The sequence below is a fragment of the Oryctolagus cuniculus genome, chromosome 9 (assembly GCF_051225735.1).
Source record: "Oryctolagus cuniculus isolate XC-2025 breed Fujian yellow rabbit chromosome 9, ASM5122573v1, whole genome shotgun sequence".
Classification (NCBI taxonomy): Eukaryota; Metazoa; Chordata; class Mammalia; order Lagomorpha; family Leporidae; genus Oryctolagus; species Oryctolagus cuniculus.
This window is the reverse complement of record NC_142875.1, coordinates 124351294-124369526: the sequence shown is the minus strand read 5'-3', so window position 1 is coordinate 124369526 and position 18233 is coordinate 124351294. Positions and strand designations below refer to the sequence as shown.

Below are 18233 nucleotides of genomic sequence, written 5' to 3'. Positions count from 1 at the left end.
CTTGTTATCTCTCTATGCTATGATATAAAGAAAGGTAACTCAACCAAGTCAGTGGGAGGAGAAAGTGGTGTCTTTAACAAGAAGAAAATATCGCAAGGAGTTCCAGGACCATGTGATACTGTTACATCCACCTAACAAAAACACTGCGAGGATCATGTAAAAGTCATTGGATTTTGCCTTAGTTGGTTATCTTGTCACTTCCTGCTCTCCCTCAAAACGTTTGGGGACTTGTTGACTCTGTGCTATTGGCTGGAAGCCCTGGGAGGTCTTCATGTGCGCTGACGCACTGACATCAAAGCTCTTCCCAGTCTAGCAATGATAAAGACAAGGCTCAGTGGGATTAGCATTGCCAGGAACAGACACTCCAGGAAGCGGACGGGGATTGGATCCTGAAGGGCCCGAGCGTTCAACCTCTGCTGTCCTTCTGTCTCCGTCATCTTCTGCAGACGATACCGCAGAAGTAGTCTGGCTTCTCACCTCGGCCCTTCTGCTTGTTGCCTTATAAGCAGGAGTGGCGGCCAGAGGCTCCACACGTCCTCCTCACTTGCCTGCTCCATGTCCTGATTTCCCGTTCCTAGCCTTAGGTTCTCCAGCGGTTCCTCTGTCAGACCGTGCAGCACTGTGAGTGCCTTTGGGAGAGTCTGACTCTCAGCGGAGTGGCGGCTGCACTGCTGGCCACCCTCGCTGTCTGGGACCTGGATCTCTCTGTTGGACACTTCATGTCAGCAGGGATACACATGTCTACTGGAAAACCAACTGGCCTTACACACCCACTTTGGATTTTCCCTGAAGCTGTGATGTTCAGAATTCTTGACTCCAAGCTATCATAAGAACAGATTTCTATTGCAACTCATAGTATATATGAAGTCTTCCAAAAGTTTATAGCAAATGCATATTATGAAAAACAGATTCAACATGTTTTATACCAAAATAGTCTTATCTTTTAATTCCATTTGCCACAAACTTTTTGAAGTTCTCTTGTGTAGTTACATACACAGATCTGAAAACAAAATGCCATAAAACAACACATACCCTTACTATGTGTAATGTGCTTTGAAAGTTTATTTTCTATTCTATTCTAAAGAGGCTGCTGGTTCAGGGCCAGGTGTTTGGTTTACTAGCTAGGACACCTGCGTCTCATATCAGAATGCCTGGGTCGAGTCCCACCTCCACCCTGATTCCAACTTCCTGCTATTGTGCGCCCTGGGAGGCAGCAGATGATACCTCAAAAACTTGGGTCCCTGCCACCCACATGGCAGACGTGGACTGAGTAAACAGGAAGAGGCAGACAGGGGAAGAAGACCAGAATTTGAAATAACACGAAACTGGCAGTGAACTTACCTAAGTCTTTTAACCTTGGAGTTGGATAGCCTCAACTCCAGGTGCCTGAAGTGTGGACAAAGAGAGCTCCAGTTTGGGTTTGATGAGCAGGAAGTGGGGTAGACAAAGAGTTCTCAGACATAAAACCCAAAGCACGATCTGCAAAAGAAAAACCATCAATGAAACCTTGTCAAAATTCTGACTTTTGCTCTGCAAAACACATTACTAGGAAAATAAAGGGACAAAGCACAGACAACAAAAATTTTTATAAATCCAATATTCAACAAAGGACTTGTACCTGAAAACTGTAAAGTCAAACAGTCCAGTTAAAAAATACGGGTGAGGTGTACATTTGGCCTAGAGGTTGAGACGTGGGTTAGGACAATGCCCGTATCCCACACTGGAATGCCTATGTTCTTGTCCCAGCTCAGCTCCCAATCCAGCTTCCTGCTAATGCGGACCCTGGAAGAGAGCAGTGGTGGCTCAAGTCCTTGGGTCCCTGCCACCCATTTGGGAGACTTGGATAGAATTCTTAGCTCCTGGCTTTGGCCTGGCCTCGCCCAGGCTGTCGCAGGCATTTGAGGGAGTAAACCAGTAGGTGGAAGATCTCTCTCTCTCTGTGTCTGTCTCTCTGTTTCCTGGTCACTCTGTCCCTCTGCCTCTCTAAAAAATATGTGTGCAGCAGAGTTGAACAGATACTACCCAACAGGATATTTAGAATACAAATCAGCAAGCGAAAAATGCTAAGCAACTTTTGTTATCAGAGACATGCAAATTAAAATCCCAATGAGACACAACTACACACGTATCAGAATGGCTAAAATAAAAGAATACTAGTAATCCCAAATGCTAGCAAAAGTGTGGCGCAATCAGAACATTGCTGTAGAGAATGTAACACAGGGTGCCGCTCTGGAAAGAGATTTTAAGTGTCCTATAAAGTTAAACCGTCACCACATGGCACAGTCATGCGGCTACTAGCTGTGTACTCTTGCAAAATAAAACCTGTGTTCGAACAAGAAGTTACACGTGAGTATTTCAATCTGTCCTAGTCATCACTGCCCCAGCCTGGCAAGCAGCTAAGTGTCCTTTGCCCCAGGGGTAAAAGCAAACCGTGCCTGTGCAGAGGGGAGACTCATTCTGTAGCACCTTGGGTAGGCCCTGCAGGCTGTCTTCTGGGAAGAAGCCAGTGTTTATTGGTGACAAAGTCTACGATTCCATTTACAGCACAGACTCAAAAAGATAAATGCCTGGTGACAGACAGCACATCTGTGTGTGCCAGGAGTGACGGGGGGGGGGGGGAGGTGACACCAAGGGATGTGATAAGGGGAGCCTGGAGCAATGGAACTGTGTCCGCATTAGGATGGTGGCCCACGGTGCCAACATGGAGCTAGACATGTCTTAGAACTCATAGAACTGTCTACCAACACTGTGAGTTTTACTTTGTGTTGTTTTAAAAACAAGAGGGTTTTTTTTTTTTATTTATTTTGTTTGTTTGAAAAGCAGAGTTAGAAAGAAAAGGAGAGACAATGAGAGAGAGAGAGATCTTCTATCTGCTGGTTTACTCTCCAAATGGCCACAATGGCTCCAAAGCCAGGAGCTTCTTCTGGGTCTCACACTTGGGGTGCAGGGACCCAAGCACTTGGGCCATCCTCTGCTGCTTTCCCAGGCTCATCAGCAGGGAGCTGGATTGGAAGTGGAGCAGCTAGAGCCTGAATTGGTACCTATGTGGATACAAGATTTACCCGCTATGCCACAGCACCAGCTCCTAAATAAGAGTTTTTTTTTTTTTTTTTTTGAAGATGAATCAAAATAGACAAAATTAGAACAGTTTTGCAATCTAGGAAATGAGCAAATGGATGTTCCTTATACTGTTGTTTCTGTACTCTGAAAACCTTAAAATAGAAAGTGAAAGAAAACAGGTTCAGTCGGTGAGAACTGTGGCTTACTGTGTAGCATAACGCATTGGTTAAGCAATGAGCCTCTGACTTCTGGTTCTTTAGGTTTCAATTCTGGCTCTGGGCACAGCTAGTTGTGTGACCTCAAGCAAGATACTCAACCATCTAGGGCCTCAGTTTCTAAATCTGTCAAATGGGTATAAAGGTAGTATCTGTCTCATGGGTTTTGATAATCTCTGTATTATTTATAAGATCTAATACAAGGTAAAATACTATGTAAATAGTTTTGTTATTGTTTAGAGAATAATGACAAAAAAGAAGTCTGTTGATGTGCAGTTGAGATGCAATGGTTTTTAATATTTTCAGTCCATGGTGATTGGATTTTTGGATGGAGGAGACCAATGGTCTCCTGTATAACTCAGTATTTAGCTACAGTGTATTTGGACAGGACTGATGTCAACTTCAGCTAGTATGTAACAAGTCACCATGATGACACTTAGTGGCATAAAAGATGATGCCACATTTGTCTCTTTGCAGTTCTGGATCTGAGATGAAGTGGGTCGTGGCTGTGTTGTGTCTGCAGACTTTGTAGGGAGTCTGTGTCCGTGCCTTTTGTAACTTAGGGAGGCTGCTCAGTGCCTGGGCGCATGCTCCTGCCTCGCACTGACCACTGTTGTTGGGGTCACAGCTCCTTCTCGGACCCACCCAAACCACCTAGGGAGATTTCCCCATCTCGGTCTCCTTGATTAACCACATCTGCAATATCCTTTCTGTCACTCAGGTCTGTCGGGGTCTCAAGCCCTAGGCTGGCCCCTGAACAGCAGGGGCCACTACAGACACTCCCCAACGAGGCGAACCGGAGAGGTGAGGTCGATGGGTGATGAACACACCACAAGCACCCGTGAGTTCTGTCGAAGCAGGAGCCGCTGTATTGAGGAAATGTACAGGCTTATAAAGCTTACGAAGGACATGCGCAGTAGGGGAGCCAATCAGCGAAAAGGTCATGCAGGCGTGGGTGGACCACGCACTGGGGCACCTTAAGTAAAGTATAGGGATCATGCACTGTGCACGTGTCTGGAACTAATGTGGACCTATCCCTGCTGGTGGTCTGATCTTACATAGCTTAACCGCGGCAGCCGCAGACACGCCCCTTGAACATCCGACAGGCGCCATGTTGTAATGGAGGTTTTAGGCAATGTCCAACACAGGTCGACATGTACCTCTGTGTTAGGGATTAGAATACGGATACTTGGCCGGCGCCGCGGCTCACTAAGCTAATCCTCCGCCTTGTGGCGCAGGCACACTGGGTTCTAGTCCCGGTCAGGGTGCCAGATTCTGTCCCGGTTGCCCCTCTTCCAGGCCAGTTCTTTGCTGTGGCCTGGAAGTGCAGTGCAGGATGGCCCAAGTACTTGGGCCCTGCACCCCATGGGAGACCAGGAGAAGCACCTGGCTCCTGCCATCGGATCAGTGCGGTGCACCGGCCGCAGCGCGCCGGCCGCGGCGGCCATTGGGGGGTGAACTAACAGTAAAGGAAGACCTTTCTCTCTGTCTCTCTCTCTCACTGTCCACTCTGCCTGTTAAAAAAAAAAAAAAAAGGATACGGATACCTTTAGGAGACCTTATTTGGCCTGTCACAGTCAGCAGTGTGATGTCATTGCTAAGAAAGCAATGAAGTCATTGGGTGCGTTCATAATTTGATTAAAATGTTATTAATTGATTAAAATTGATTAAAATGTTATATAATTCTTATATTAATCACACAGCAAGCAATGAATATCAAATTACATGAACATAATACTGTAAGTGAAAGAAGTCTTCCTTTTCACAAATACCAAGATAACTGTGTTTAGCTCCGATCACCACATTTTAAAATGTAAGCAGACTGGGGCACAGTCATAGAGATACTGTGGAAGGACCTAGGTAGGAGGAAAGAGGAGACTGCACTGGGGGACAAAGTTGGGCGGCAGATGACAGCCACCTTCTGCCTTTAAAGGCACTGTGCATGGAATAATCCTTAGTTGTGGTGGAAGCGTTAACGGGACAAACTCGGAGAAGAGGCAGAAGCATCAGGGAGATGACTTCGGGTCAGTGCCGGGGAGAGCTGTGCCGTCTGCACTGGCTCCTTTGAGACTCAGTCCTGTGTCGCTGGAAATGGTCCGTTGACTCCTGGAGGTTTGGAAAAGCAGCTAAAACAGCTGGCAAGCACTGAAGGAGGCAAATTCCAATGCCCCTCCCACCCTCCAAGGTCCATGATTCCAATGCCCACACGTCCCTGCGTGAGGACAACCCAGAGGAAAGAATCGGTGAGCAGATAAGGCTTTTGTAATGGTCTGACCGGGCTTTGCAGATGACTGGCAGGTTTATGAGATAATTTCCTCTGTTTGTCCTATAACGAGTGTTTGTACCTTAGATCTGCAGCAAACTCCTTGCCCCGTGAACATTTCCAGATGTATTTCAAAGAAAGGAAATGGTTTTGCTCAAGTGACAATTAACCGAATTCCTGCTGATTAGCTTTTTCCTTATTGTTTTCATCACAGGCAATAGATGGCTATTTGCTTTGGAGTAATAAATCTAAAGTCTTAGCATTTCAAGATAAAAACTTGTATTTCTTTCTTCTTTTTGTACAGTACATAATTTCCATTAGGCCTAATCCTTTTACTCTGAATGCAGAAACATGGACTCTATTACCCTAGAAATCTGCTAACAAACTTTCCACTTCTGAAGAAGTCGGCTGTCTATTGGTTTTATATTATACAAACGAGAATTCTTCCTAAGTTTCCCACTCAATCTCAAAGACTTATTCATATTTTCCTCTCTCTTTTGCCCCTCCCAGTTCTCCCTCTTTCATTTCAGTTTAGTGAGAAGCAACGTGCACCACACTGAGTGCTGACCGCTCTCATCTTCCTGTTACAATCCTATCAACACTCCTTTCTGCACCTAACACCTTCCGTTCCCTTCTGTTTCTATAAAAGGAGGGTCCTGTCTTCTAGAAAAGCCAGTCTCTTATACCCTGAGTCCTCTTGTATACCTGAAGGTCTTCAGCAAAAGTGCCCCTTGTCAAGTTCATTGCTGACCTCAAGTGGCCTAATTTAAAGGACATCTTTCAGTTCTCATCTAACTTTATTGCTCAGCAGCATTTTTTTAAACAGGCAGAATGGACAGTGAGAGAGAGAGACAGAGAGAAAGGTCTTCTTTATTTCCGTTGGTTCACCCCCCAAGTGGCCACTACAGCTGGCTGTTGTGGCCAGCACGCTGCACCAATCCGAAGCCAGGAGCCAGGTGCTTCCTCCTGGTCTCCCATGGGGTGCAGGGCCCAAGCACTTGGGCCATCCTCCACTGCACTCCCGGGCCACAGCAGAGAGCTGGCCTGGAAGAGGGGCAACCAGGACAGAATCCGGTGCCCCGACTGGGACTAGAAACCGGTGTGCCGGCTCTGCAGGTGGAGGATTAGCCTAGTGAGCCGCCGCGCCAGTCTCAGCAGCATATTTTTAAATCCAGTCTTGCCTAGCGAATTTCAATTTTACATATCTCAATAATTTATTTACATGTTCAGTTGTACATGTCCAGCATCTGAACCTTAAATAGTTCAAAACTGTACTCTTCAGTTCCCACCTCTACATAAAAAAAGACAGACTTCCTTCCCCGAAGTCTCTCACTTCAGCTGTAGCAGCCCTATCATTTCTCACACGATCCAACCCATAATGTGGCAGCCATCTTTGATTCTTCTTCCTTCTCTTCCATCATTATCCAAGCCACCAAGTTCTTTTGATTCCATCTTTTCATCTTGTCCACCACTACTAGAGTGCACAGCAATACTATTTCTTACCCAGACTACCGTTATCGCCTTCTCATTCGTGCCCCTCCTGGGATCCCGTCTTCCCGCAGCCACCATGGACATCTCGTGTCCTATGCTTCTTTCTGGCCAGCAGATCTGAAAGCTGTGAGTGACAAGCATGTGTGGGTGGCTCTCCAGGTGGGACAGACATGGCAGTTGGAGTTGGGCGGGACATTTGTGAGTGAAAATAGACTAAGTGACAGGTCTGAACCCTGGGCACTCCCTTGTTGGATGATGGAGATACAAGGAGGAAGCAGCAGTTGCCAGTGGCATCTAAGGAAAGCTGAGTATCCTGGGAGCTGAGAACATGTCAACGAGAAGAGAATCATCAGTTATGCACAATACTGCTGGTAGAGCAAGTAGAATTAAGACCCAGACGGAAGTGATTTAGCATCACAGAGGTCACAGGTGACCTTGACAAGTGCTCATCTGTGCACTAATGGGGTGGAGCCAAATGGTGCAATAGGGAATGGAAGGCAGAAAAGCTGGTGACAGCAAAATGCACACCATTCTTTCCAGAAGCTTTTCTGTGAGGGGATCAGGTGTGAGTTCATAACAGCAAGATGGAAGGCACGGAAAACGGGCACGATGCAGTGGCAGGTACCCGTGGAGATTCCATTGCTTCGATTTTCTCCATCAAGAAGGAAACGAGGCAGGATGAGATACGATTGGGGAGGAGGTGCTGACATTTGAGGCAGGGAGGAGCAAGGTGTGAAGCAGTCTTGTAGGGCCATGGATGGCTTAAGAGAATGCCCTTGGGTCTGGAGCCATGGCTCACTTGGTTAATCCTCCGCCTGCGGCACCAGCATCCATATAGGCGCCGGGTTCTGTCCCGGTTGCTCCTCTTCCAGGCCAGCTCTCTGCTGTGACCCGGGAGGGCAGTGGAGGATGGCCCAGGTGCTTGGGCCCCTGCACCCTCATGGGAGACCAGGAAGAGGCACCTGGCTCCTGGCTTCGGATCAGCATAGCTCCAGCCGTAGCAGCCATTTGGGGAGTGAACCAATGGAAGGAAGACCTTTCTCTGTCTCTTTCTCTCTCACTAACTCTATCTGTCAAATAAAAAAAAAAAAAAAAAGAGAGAGAGAGAGATAATGCCCTGTGACAGTCACACCCACATGGAGTCCAGCAGTCATGAAGTTAGACTGAGACCAGTCAGTATGGTTTTCCCATCTTCTCTAGTAATATGAGCATAGTTCAGCTTCACTAGGGTTATAAACTCAGGTGCAGCTGAGCTGGTTGAGCATTGAATTTAACCAGGCTTGGAGTTTCCCAGGTGAAAATACAAAGAGGGAGAAGACCAACAGTTGAAGGTAATGCATGCTAATTGATCATAATGATAGATTCTATTCTGAGTAAGAAGGGAAAACCGGGCCGGAGGTTACCATGCAAGAATGGTAGACCAGTAGGATTATGGAGGTGGAAAACTGTTGCAACTAAGGTACTGAGACAAAGTGGAGAGATAGGATGCAGACAGCCATGAGGGAATAAGCATTCGGCAACTGATGATGGGCTGTAATTTCTGGTAGCGATGGATGAATGGCAAGCTCACAGAGGGGAGGGCTGAGACAGAGAGGGGGAATTTGGGTTAAGCAAGAGGCGGGGATATGAGAAAGACTGCTCACATAAATATTGAAAGCATTTTGAGTTATGGCTGGAAAAGCATTAGCAAGAGTGACGGAGGGCAAGCAGGGTGAATCTGCATGGCATTGAGAAGGTGCATTCCTGGGTCTCTGTGACGGCAGCAGGCACGAGAACGCACATTTCTAGTGTGATGGCTAGAGCACCCACACCCAGGAGCCATAACGCAAGGAGAACAGAAACCACAACTCCAGAATGGAGCAGGTCTTGCGAAAGAGGTGTAGAACGATGGTTCTCAAGTTTTAGCAAGCATAAGAATTCTTATTAAAGAATTTGGGGTCGGCTCTGTGGCGTGGTGGTAAAGCTGCCGCCTGGGGTGCCATTATCCCCTGTGGGTGCTGGTTCAAGTCCTGGATGCTCCACTTCTGATCAGGTCCCTGCTAATGTACCTGGGAAAGCAGCAGAGAATGGCCCAAGTACTTACATGCATGTGCTAGACCCAAAAGAAGCTCCTGGCTTTGGATAGGCCCAGCTCCGGCTGTTGATGGCCTTTTGGGGAGTGAACCAGTGGATGAAAGCTCGCTCTCTTTCTCTCTCTCTCTCCCCTCTCTTCCCTCTCTATTTCTCTCTCTTTCTCTCTCTCTGTCTGTCTCTTCCTGCCCCTCGTAACTCTGCCTTTCAAGTAAATAAATCTTTTTTTTTTTTTTTTGACAGGCAGAGTGGACAGTGAGAGAGAGAGAGAGAAAGGTCTTCCTTTGCCATTGGTTCACCCTCCAATGGCTGCTGCGGCCGGCGCACCGTGCTGATCTGATGGCAGGAGCCAGGTACTTATCCTGGTCTCCCATGGGGTGCAGGGCCCAAGTACTTGGGCCATCCTCCACTGCACTCCCTGGCCACAGCAGAGAGCTGGCCTGGAAGAGGGGCAACCGGGACAGAATCCGGTGCCCCGACCGGGACTAGAACCCGGTGTGCCGGCGCAGCAGATTAGCCTATAGAGCCACAGCGCCGGCCAAGTAAAGAAATCTTTAAAAAGCAAACCAGAAAGGGCTCTCATTAAAATGGATTGGTGGGTCTTACCTTCAGGGGTCCTGGCACAGCAGCTCTGGGGTGGGTGCCAACAAGGAGCTTTTCTAACAAGTTCCCAGGTGGCACTGGTGTGGATAGCGCACGAGTCACATTGTGCGAGCTAATGGGTTATGAACATTCGGATGAGAAAGAGACTGCTTCTGATCAGAGAGACCCAGCAAGGTTCTTGGAGAATATTCTTAATTAGAAACAGCGGTTTGACATCACTGCACACCATGCACTAATGAGGAGAGATGTCTCACTTCTGTGCTGAGTGACATGTTGACTCCGCAAATCAGAGGCACAGAGGAATCCGAGCTCCTTCATTTGTCTTCAGTTTGCATCCTTGTTGGACACTGATCTCTTTCCCGCCAGGCTCCACCTGCTGGATAGACAGGAAACAGCTGAGGTCAGTTCTTTCCTGTTTAAGATGGGTCTCGCTACAATAAATTTAAACGTCTTTAGGTAAATGTCCCATCCGTTATGGGTTAAATAGTTGGTCTTTCGGATTTCACCTGGCGGGATGTGGTTTTGTGGTCTTGTGGCTTTGCGGGGGCGGGGGTTGGGCCGCTCAGTTCCACGTGGTGTCCTTGTTCGTGCCCTCCTCGCCCTGACTTCTCCTTTCTCTCTGGCCCTGTCGCTTGTCTGCCGTTGCTGCTCACGCGCTGGTGTTGTTGGCTGAGGTTTGCCGGGGTGCAACCCGTGGACTGCTCACTTTCCTGGAGGGAGTGCAGTGGTTCTCCTGGACTGACGTAGCAGTGCCTTTTCACTGTGGCCCTCCTGAATTTCCGCCCTGTTCTCTCTCTGGCACCAGGCCTATGGTATTGTGGGATCCTCTCACCTCCAAGAGGGAAGAGATTTGCTGCAATGGGCCTGTGCCAATCCCAGTGGGTCTCTGTTCACCGCATCTCATTCTCACCGTGGGGACCAGCGCTGTGGCTCCATCTGCACCACTTAGGTGTGGAAGCAAACTTGGGGAAGCTAGTCTCACACTTCCTTCTCTGCCTTGTTACATTTTCACCCCATCTTTCCTGTGGCCTGGGGATTGCCTGAGAGGCAGCCTCTTCTCTGAACAAGAGCTGGCCAAGGTCCTTCTGATCTCAAAGAGCGTCACAGCCCCTGAGTCCCTTCGAAGCATCTTCCCTGCCCCCTTTCCACTCCTTTCTTTACTGTCCTTCATGCATTTTAAAATGCACCTGCCAGCCCCCAAACTGGGTCTTGGGATGCATGCCATGCCCTACATGAATTAACAGTTTTTTTCTTTCTTAGCAGTATAATGGGGCACGTTACAATCACTGCTGTCTTAGTGTCAATAAAGCATGGTATTTGTCCATTTCTCCTATATCACATTCTCCTACCTTTCACCCTTCCCTCAGGACTGAACGCTGTGGCTGATGTTCTTTGTTAAGCAAAGGAGAAGAAATTTAGTAAATTCTTTCCCTGCTGGTTGGACTCTCTAGCTTACTGTGTTGACCAGAAGTCTCCTCCCAAACCACACCTCCCGGCCCTTCTACAACAAGCCTGTGGAGGTTCCTCTCTAAGACAGAGGCCACGTTAAAATCCAGTTTAGAGATTTATAGCTGCATCTGTTTAATATTTGCAAAATTAATGAGTGAGATACGGGTTACACTTCAAGAAATCAAAGCAAAAATATTTCATAAAGGAATTATGATGGTGATAGTGGCAATAATTACATGTGTATGTAGTGTCACTGTGAATGTTTATTGCTAATAATGATAAGTTTTTTTAATATTTATTTATTTGAGAGGCAGAGGCAGAGAGAGAGAGAGAGAGAGAGAGGTCTTCTATCTGCTGGTTCACTCCCCAGATGGCTGCAACAGTTGGAGCTGGGCCGATCCAAATCCTGGAACCAGGAGCTTCTTCTGGGTCTCTCACACAGTGCAGGGGCCTAAGGACTTGAGCCATCTTCTACTGCTTTCCCAGGCCAAAGCAGAGAGCTGGATTGGAAGTGGAACATGCTGGTACTGCAGGTGGTGGCTTCACCCACTGATGGAAAAGCATTAATAGAAGTGGAATCGTCTTCATTTCAATTCTTTATGGTGGAAATAAGCATTTAGAAACCATCTGCGGCCAGCGCTGCGGCTCACTAGGCTAATCCTCCACCCAGCACACTGGGTTCTAGTCCTGGTCGGGGCGCCGGATTCTGTCCCGGTTGCCCCTCTTCCAGGCCAGCTCTCTGCTGTGGCCCGGGAGTGCAGTGGAGGATGGCCCAAGTGCTTGGGCCCTGCACCCCATGGGAGACCAGGAGAAGTACCTGGCTCCTGCCTTCGGATCAGCGTGGTGCGCCAGCTGCAGCGCACCAGCCGTGGCGACCATTGGAGGGTGAACTAATGGCAAAGGAAGACCTTTCTCTCTCTCTCTCTCTTTCACACAAAGAAAAGAAACAAGCTGCATAAGATATATTCAGAATGGAAAAATATTAATTATTGCTCAGCGAGAAGAGCTGATTTCCAGGTGGGTTGGATAGTATTATCTATTTCTGTAAAAAACATATTCTCTGTACAAATATACCTAAGTAATACACATTAAAAGGATATACCAAGTTGATTAAGCACTTACCTTTGGAAGGATAATGGGTGTTTTCTCAATTGTTAATGCTTAGTTTCTATTTTTCTAACATATGCATGGTTTATTTGCATATTATTTGAAAAGCTAGGCATAGTTACTGCAATTGGGATTACTAAGGACAAGATAGATTTGTACACACTATGATAATCTAAGAAGAGAATGGGGAGGTTGTGACTGAACTTGTAATTTATGGATGAGTCACTTCGTTTCCCTAGCTCTCAATCTTCATTTGTCAATGTGGAAAAAAATGATACTCATCTAAGTGGAGATGTTGTCAAGGCTGGCATCTGCAAAATCTATGGAAAATTGAGATCAAAACAAAACAACAGTGGGGAAAGCAAAGACAGACACCTGAGCTCAAACTCAAGACCTGGCTATTCCATTGTCCCAGGGGTCGGCCCGAGAGTCGCACCTCATTTTGCATGGTTAGCAAACCACACCAGAAGCATCCACAAAGCTGAATGTTCTTCCTTCTTCACCAATCAAATCCTACAATTAAATGAGAAAGTCATCTGATTGTGGCCGTCTTAGGGAAATGAAAGGTGATGAATTCTGTGGATTCAGACTTCTCAGAGTAAGATTAAGTAATACAAAGTCCATGCTCACTGGTGTCTTACTTCTCTCAGGCACACCCTCCGCTCCCGTAATGAATGCCAAGCAAACTGATGAATCAGGAGTTCCTGGCCACTTGCCACAGTCAAGTGTCATAAAGAGATGCAAGACCTTTTGTTGTACAGCGATCGATTACTTTTTTTTTTTTTTGACAGGCAGAGTGGACAGTGAGAGAGAGAGACAGAGAGAAAGGTCTTCCTTTGCCATTGGTTCACCCTCCAATGGCTGCTGCGGCCGGCGCACCGCGCTGATCCGATGGCAGGAGCCAGGTGCTTCTCCTGGTCTCCCATCGGGTGCAGGGCCCAAGTACTTGGGCCATCCTCCACTGCACTCCCTGGCCACAGCAGAGAGCTGGCCTGGAAGAGGAGCAACCGGGACAGAATCCGGTGCCCCGACCGGGACTAGAACCTGGTGTGCCGGCGCCGCAAGGAGGAGGATTAGCCTAGTGAGCCGCGGCGCCGGCTTGATCGATTACTTCTTAGAGTATCTGCCAGCAATAGAGATTTCATCTTTACACAGGTTGTGGCAAATTTATGTGGAAATTTTCTTCAGATTACATAAAGTTTAGTAATGCACTTCTAATTAAAAGCATTAATTTATTTGAGAGGCAGAGAAATAGGGGAGAAAGAAAAAGATTTTGTGTCCACTGGTTTATTTTCTAGGTGCCTGCAACAGCTGGCACTAGGCCTCTCTGAAGCCCAGAAGTGGGAACTACATCCCTGTCTCCCACTTAAGTGACAGGGATGAGCCATTATCTGCTGCCTTGCAGGCACATTAGCAGGATGGGAAACAGAGTAGTCAGGACTTGAACCAGGCTTTCTGATATGGGATGTGGGTAACCCAAGCAGTGGCTTAACATGCTTTACCACAATGCCTGTCCCTGTATGCTTATAAGAAATATGCTGGAGTGGGTGCTTGGCCTAGTGTTTTTTAATAAGACTTACTTATTTGAAAGGCAGAGTAACATGGAGAGAGGTAAAAAGAGACTTTCCATCAGCTGATTCACTCCCTAAATGGCCTCAAAGGCTGGGAATGGGCCAGCCAAAACCAGGATCCAGGAGCTCCATCTGGGTCTCCCATATGGGCAGCAGGCACCCAAGTACCTGGATTATCTTCTGCTCTTTTCCCAGGCACATCAGCAGCAGGGCCTCAAACCGGTGCTCACATGGGATGCCACCGTCACACATGATGGCTTAACTGGCTGCACCACAGCGCTGGCCCCAGCCCAGTGGTTAAGATGCTGGCTCTGACTCCCGGATCCTATGTCAGAGTGCCTGAGTTGGATGCCCACTTCCAGCTCCTGATTCTACCTTCTTGCCAATGCAGACCCTGGGAGACAGTAGTGATAACAAGTTACTTGAGTCCCTAGATTAAGAACTCTACCCAGGCCTCTCGTGAAGATGGAAGGAAATCAACCACTGGGCCATCACCCACTGCTTCCCAGGCACATGAGAATTGGGTTGGAACTAGAGTAGCGGGACTCCAGCCAGGCACAAGGATTATGGGATGTGGGTGTTCCAAGCGGTAGCTTAACCTGCTATGCCACAATGCCCATCTCCTGCTAAGTGCTTTTTAATAACGTACATGAAAATGTATCCCGATTACAGAAATGTAACAATTTTAAAAAGTCAACAGCTTAATAAGCTTATAAATTTTTAAAATTTCTTGAGAGGGACAGAGAGAGTAAGAGAAAAATGAGAGACTTGGGCTGGCGTTGTGGTGTTAGCATGCCATATGGGCACCCATTCGAGTCTTGGCTTCTCTACTTCCGATCCAGCTCTCTGCGAAACCAGTAGGGATGGCCCACGTGCTTGGGCCCCTGCAACCAAGTGGGAGAGCTGGAAGAAACTCCCAGCTCCTGGCTTCCTCCTGGCTCAGCCTAGGCCATTGTGGCTATTTGGGGAGTGAAACAGCAGATGAAAGACCTCCCTCTCTGTCTCCCTCTCCCTCTTCCTCTCTGCCTTTCAAATAAATAAAATAAATCTTAAAAAGGAGAGAGAGAGATTACACCTGCTGGTTCATTCCTCAGAGCCCTGCAATGGCTGGGGCCAGGCTGAAGCTTGGAGCTGGGAACTCAATCCAAGTCTCCCATGTAGGTGCCCTCCCCTGTTGGACATTTGCAGAAAGTTGGAATGAAGAGTGGAACTGGAACTTGAACCAGGCTCTCCCATATGGCATTCCCATATGGAATGGAGGTGTCAACCAACTAGGCCAAACACCTGCCCTCAGAGCTTAAGTTTTACTTTTTTTTTTTTTTTTTTTTTTTGACAGAGTGGAAAGTGAGAGAGAGAGACAGAGAGAAAGGTCTTCCTTTTTGCCGTTGGTTCACCCTCCAATGGCCGCCGTGGCCGGCGTGCTGCGCCTATCCGAAGGCCGGAGCCAAGAGTCAGGTGCTTCTCCTGGTCTCCCATGGGGTGCAGGGCCCAAGAAGTTGGGCCATCCTCCACTGCACTCCCTGGCCACAGCAGAGAGCTGGCCTGGAAGAGGGGCAACCGGGACAGAATCCGGCACCCCGACCGGGACTAGAACCCGGTGTGCCAGCACCGCAAGGAGGAGGATTAGCCTAGTGAGCCGCGGCGCCGGTTAAGTTTTACTATTTTTTCTAAAAAATATTTTATTTATTTGAGCGATAGAATTACAGACAATGAGAAGGAGAGACAGAGAAAGGTCTTTCGTCCATTGGTTCACTCCCCAGGTGGCCACAGTGGCTGGAGCTGCGCTGATCCGAAGCCAGGAGCCAGGACCTCTTAGTGGTCTCCCAGGTGGGTGTAGATGCCCAAGGAGCTTGAGCCATCTTCTACTGCTTTCCCAGGCCATAGCAGAGAGCTGGATTGGAAGAGGAACAGCCGGGACTAGAACGGTGCCCATATGGGATGCCGGTGCTACAGGCGGAGGATGAACCTACTGTGCCACAGCGCTGGCCCCTGAAGTTTTACTATTGAAACATAGTCATATTCAAATTAACCTTTAACCTTTTGTCCAGAAAATAATGATTTTAGCAGTGGGGAGGATTTTGCCTGCCTCTGTGAGGTGTAGCTCCTGGCGGAGCCTGAGCAGGTGGTGTTCATTTGCTGTTTTTTGAGGAGCATCACACCTGTTCGAGTGTGTCTAGTGGTTCCTGATGTGATTCTGTTGCTCAAATAGTATTTATTTTTAGTTGATCGCTTTTTACCTTAATTCTGACTTCAGAAATCAATTTTAAACAAGATGCAATTGGACTGTACAATTCTTAAACTAGCCAATGTTAATTTTTCTTTTTCATTAATACCTGTCCACTCTTACATGTCTCACAAAAATGAGAGCTGTTTTGCAGGGAATAATTAGTTTCTTGAGGGCAGAAACAGTTTCTTGTTCACTTTTGTATAACTACTGCCTAGCCTAGTGCCTGGCACACAGTAGGTGGAACAAGTGAATGTTTGCTGAATGAGTAAGATAACTGCCGGCATGTATCACTAACTGAACAAATGGTTATATTTTAAAGCACTTCAAATGTTCATGCCTGCTTGCTTTGTAAGAACATTGTCAGATAGATGGCAACATAATTAGTTTTGTTTCCAAAGCCTGTGCTTAATTAGCTATCAATTGAGTCAACCATGGGTTCAAAGAATGCAGATTGGGTGTGGGAGGAGCTGAAAGGTGAAGCTTGCATCAGTGGGGGGAGAAACGCACCACTGGTTATTCAGATGTGGAACAAGTGAACGCATGGACAGCAGCCTGCACTGTGTTAAACCCGATGGTGCCAGGGTCAGGCAATTGGGACTGAAGTCAAGGTGAGAGTGGACATCGTGAGATCCCTCCTCACACTCCTACCGTGGTCGAAGAGTATGCTGACAATAAGATTTGTAAAGAAAGAAAGATCTAGATAAATACTAAGTTAGAAGCAAATACTAATGACCAAGAAATACGATTGAAAACTGTAAGTATGCAAAGTTCATGTTGATTTGTAACTCAGTGTGGCAGAACTTTAATGGAAGTGTTAGGGGAAGGAAAGCTACTCAGAGTTCTCTCTCTTTAAAAAAAAAAAGATTTATTTATTTATTTGAAAGAGTTAGAGAGAGAGAGAGAGAGAGAGAGAGAGAGAGAGAGAGAGAGAGATCTTCCATCTGCTGACTCACTCCCCACATGGCTGCAACAGTGGGGCTGGGCCAGGCCAAAGCCTGGAGTCTGGAACTCCATTGAGATCTCCCATGGAGGTGATGGGGGACCAAGTGCTTGGGCCACCCTCCACTGCCTTCCCAGGCACACTAGCAGGGAGCTGGATCCAAAGTGGAGCAGCTGCGACTTGAACATGCGCTCATAGGGGATGCTGGCATCACAGGTGGCAGCTTAACCTGTGGCACCACAAAACTGGCCTCAAGAATTCTTCGTATCAGAGATAGGGGCAATTATGGGAGGACTCTGAGAGACACTTCAAGTGACATGAAGCAGCTGTGACAGAGCCCAGGGTCCTTCATCTGCTACCACCTGTAGCTCTGCACACAGCCAATTACACGGTCTCTTGGAAATTCTGCAAAGCCAGACCCCAGCAGTCTATAAGGAAGTGAGTGTGTATTCAAAACCCCTAGTCCTTTCTCTTAGATTACACACAGACATGGGTAGGAAGCGCCCTCCTTTTGGGAAATGCAAGTCCTTGTGAAGTCAGTGTGATGGGGACACCACTTGGAAGGACATTTGCTGTTTTCTCTAGCATGAGCCTACTTACCAGGAAGAAAACTGGGTTATCTCAGGGCATGTGTACGAGTGAATGGAAGGGAGATTTGAGAGACCCTGGGGAGCCGGATACAGCCCCATGTATTTGGTGATGCATGGAAAGGGCCGTCTGAAAGAGGCTCTCATTTTCTGTCAGTACTTCTGTGTCATTTGTTTGCAAGGCTTATTCAATACAATACCTTCTCCAGTTGGATAAGCAGAGATTGGAGCGAGGCCAAATCCTTGCGTAGCCCGATGCCTGTAGTTATGGCAAAAATGCTAACAAGTTTCTGTGTAGTACTTTCCTGGAACCTGGGACCCAGAAATAAGCATACCCCAAACAGTGATAAGGTCACCATGGAGAGCGACATTGCAATCTTAAATCTGTTTTGCTAGAAGGGTGGATTCTAATTCCACATGCTTCTTGAATTTCCACATACCCGTTTTTTCCACTGAGATGTTCTGCAAGATATAAGATACTGTCCCAGTTAAAAAAAAAAAAAAAGTACAGGTGCTGCTGTAGTTTAACTACAAAGACACTTTCTTAAAAATATTTGTTAAGTGAAAGATTAATTAGAACAGCAAAAGGGAAGCAGGTCTTTATGTGGCAGTGGTTAGGCACTGCTTGGGAGGCCACAACCTATTACAGA

The 18233-nt window shown here is 47.3% G+C and overlaps 1 protein-coding gene across 16 annotated transcripts in view; it reads right to left on the bottom strand.

Annotated features, from left to right (window-relative positions):
* The window catches only part of LOC149124757 (uncharacterized), a 44224-nt gene extending 33592 nt beyond the window's left edge, over positions 1-10632 (bottom strand). For 9 of the 16 annotated variants that reach the window (XR_016213644.1, XR_016213639.1, XR_016213645.1 and 6 more), the window contains exons 1-2: positions 9706-10087; positions 1342-1479 (exon numbers count right to left, since the gene is read on the bottom strand). The gene's annotated coding sequence lies outside the window, so the exon portion shown is untranslated. Of the gene's footprint in view, positions 1-1341; positions 1480-1618; positions 1967-4958; positions 5382-7041; positions 7154-9112; positions 9443-9705; positions 10128-10208 lie in introns of those variants that run through there. The other 7 variants (XR_016213638.1, XR_016213637.1, XR_016213649.1 and 4 more) reach the window with 7 other exon arrangements.
* Positions 10633-18233: the final 7601 nt, after the last annotated feature.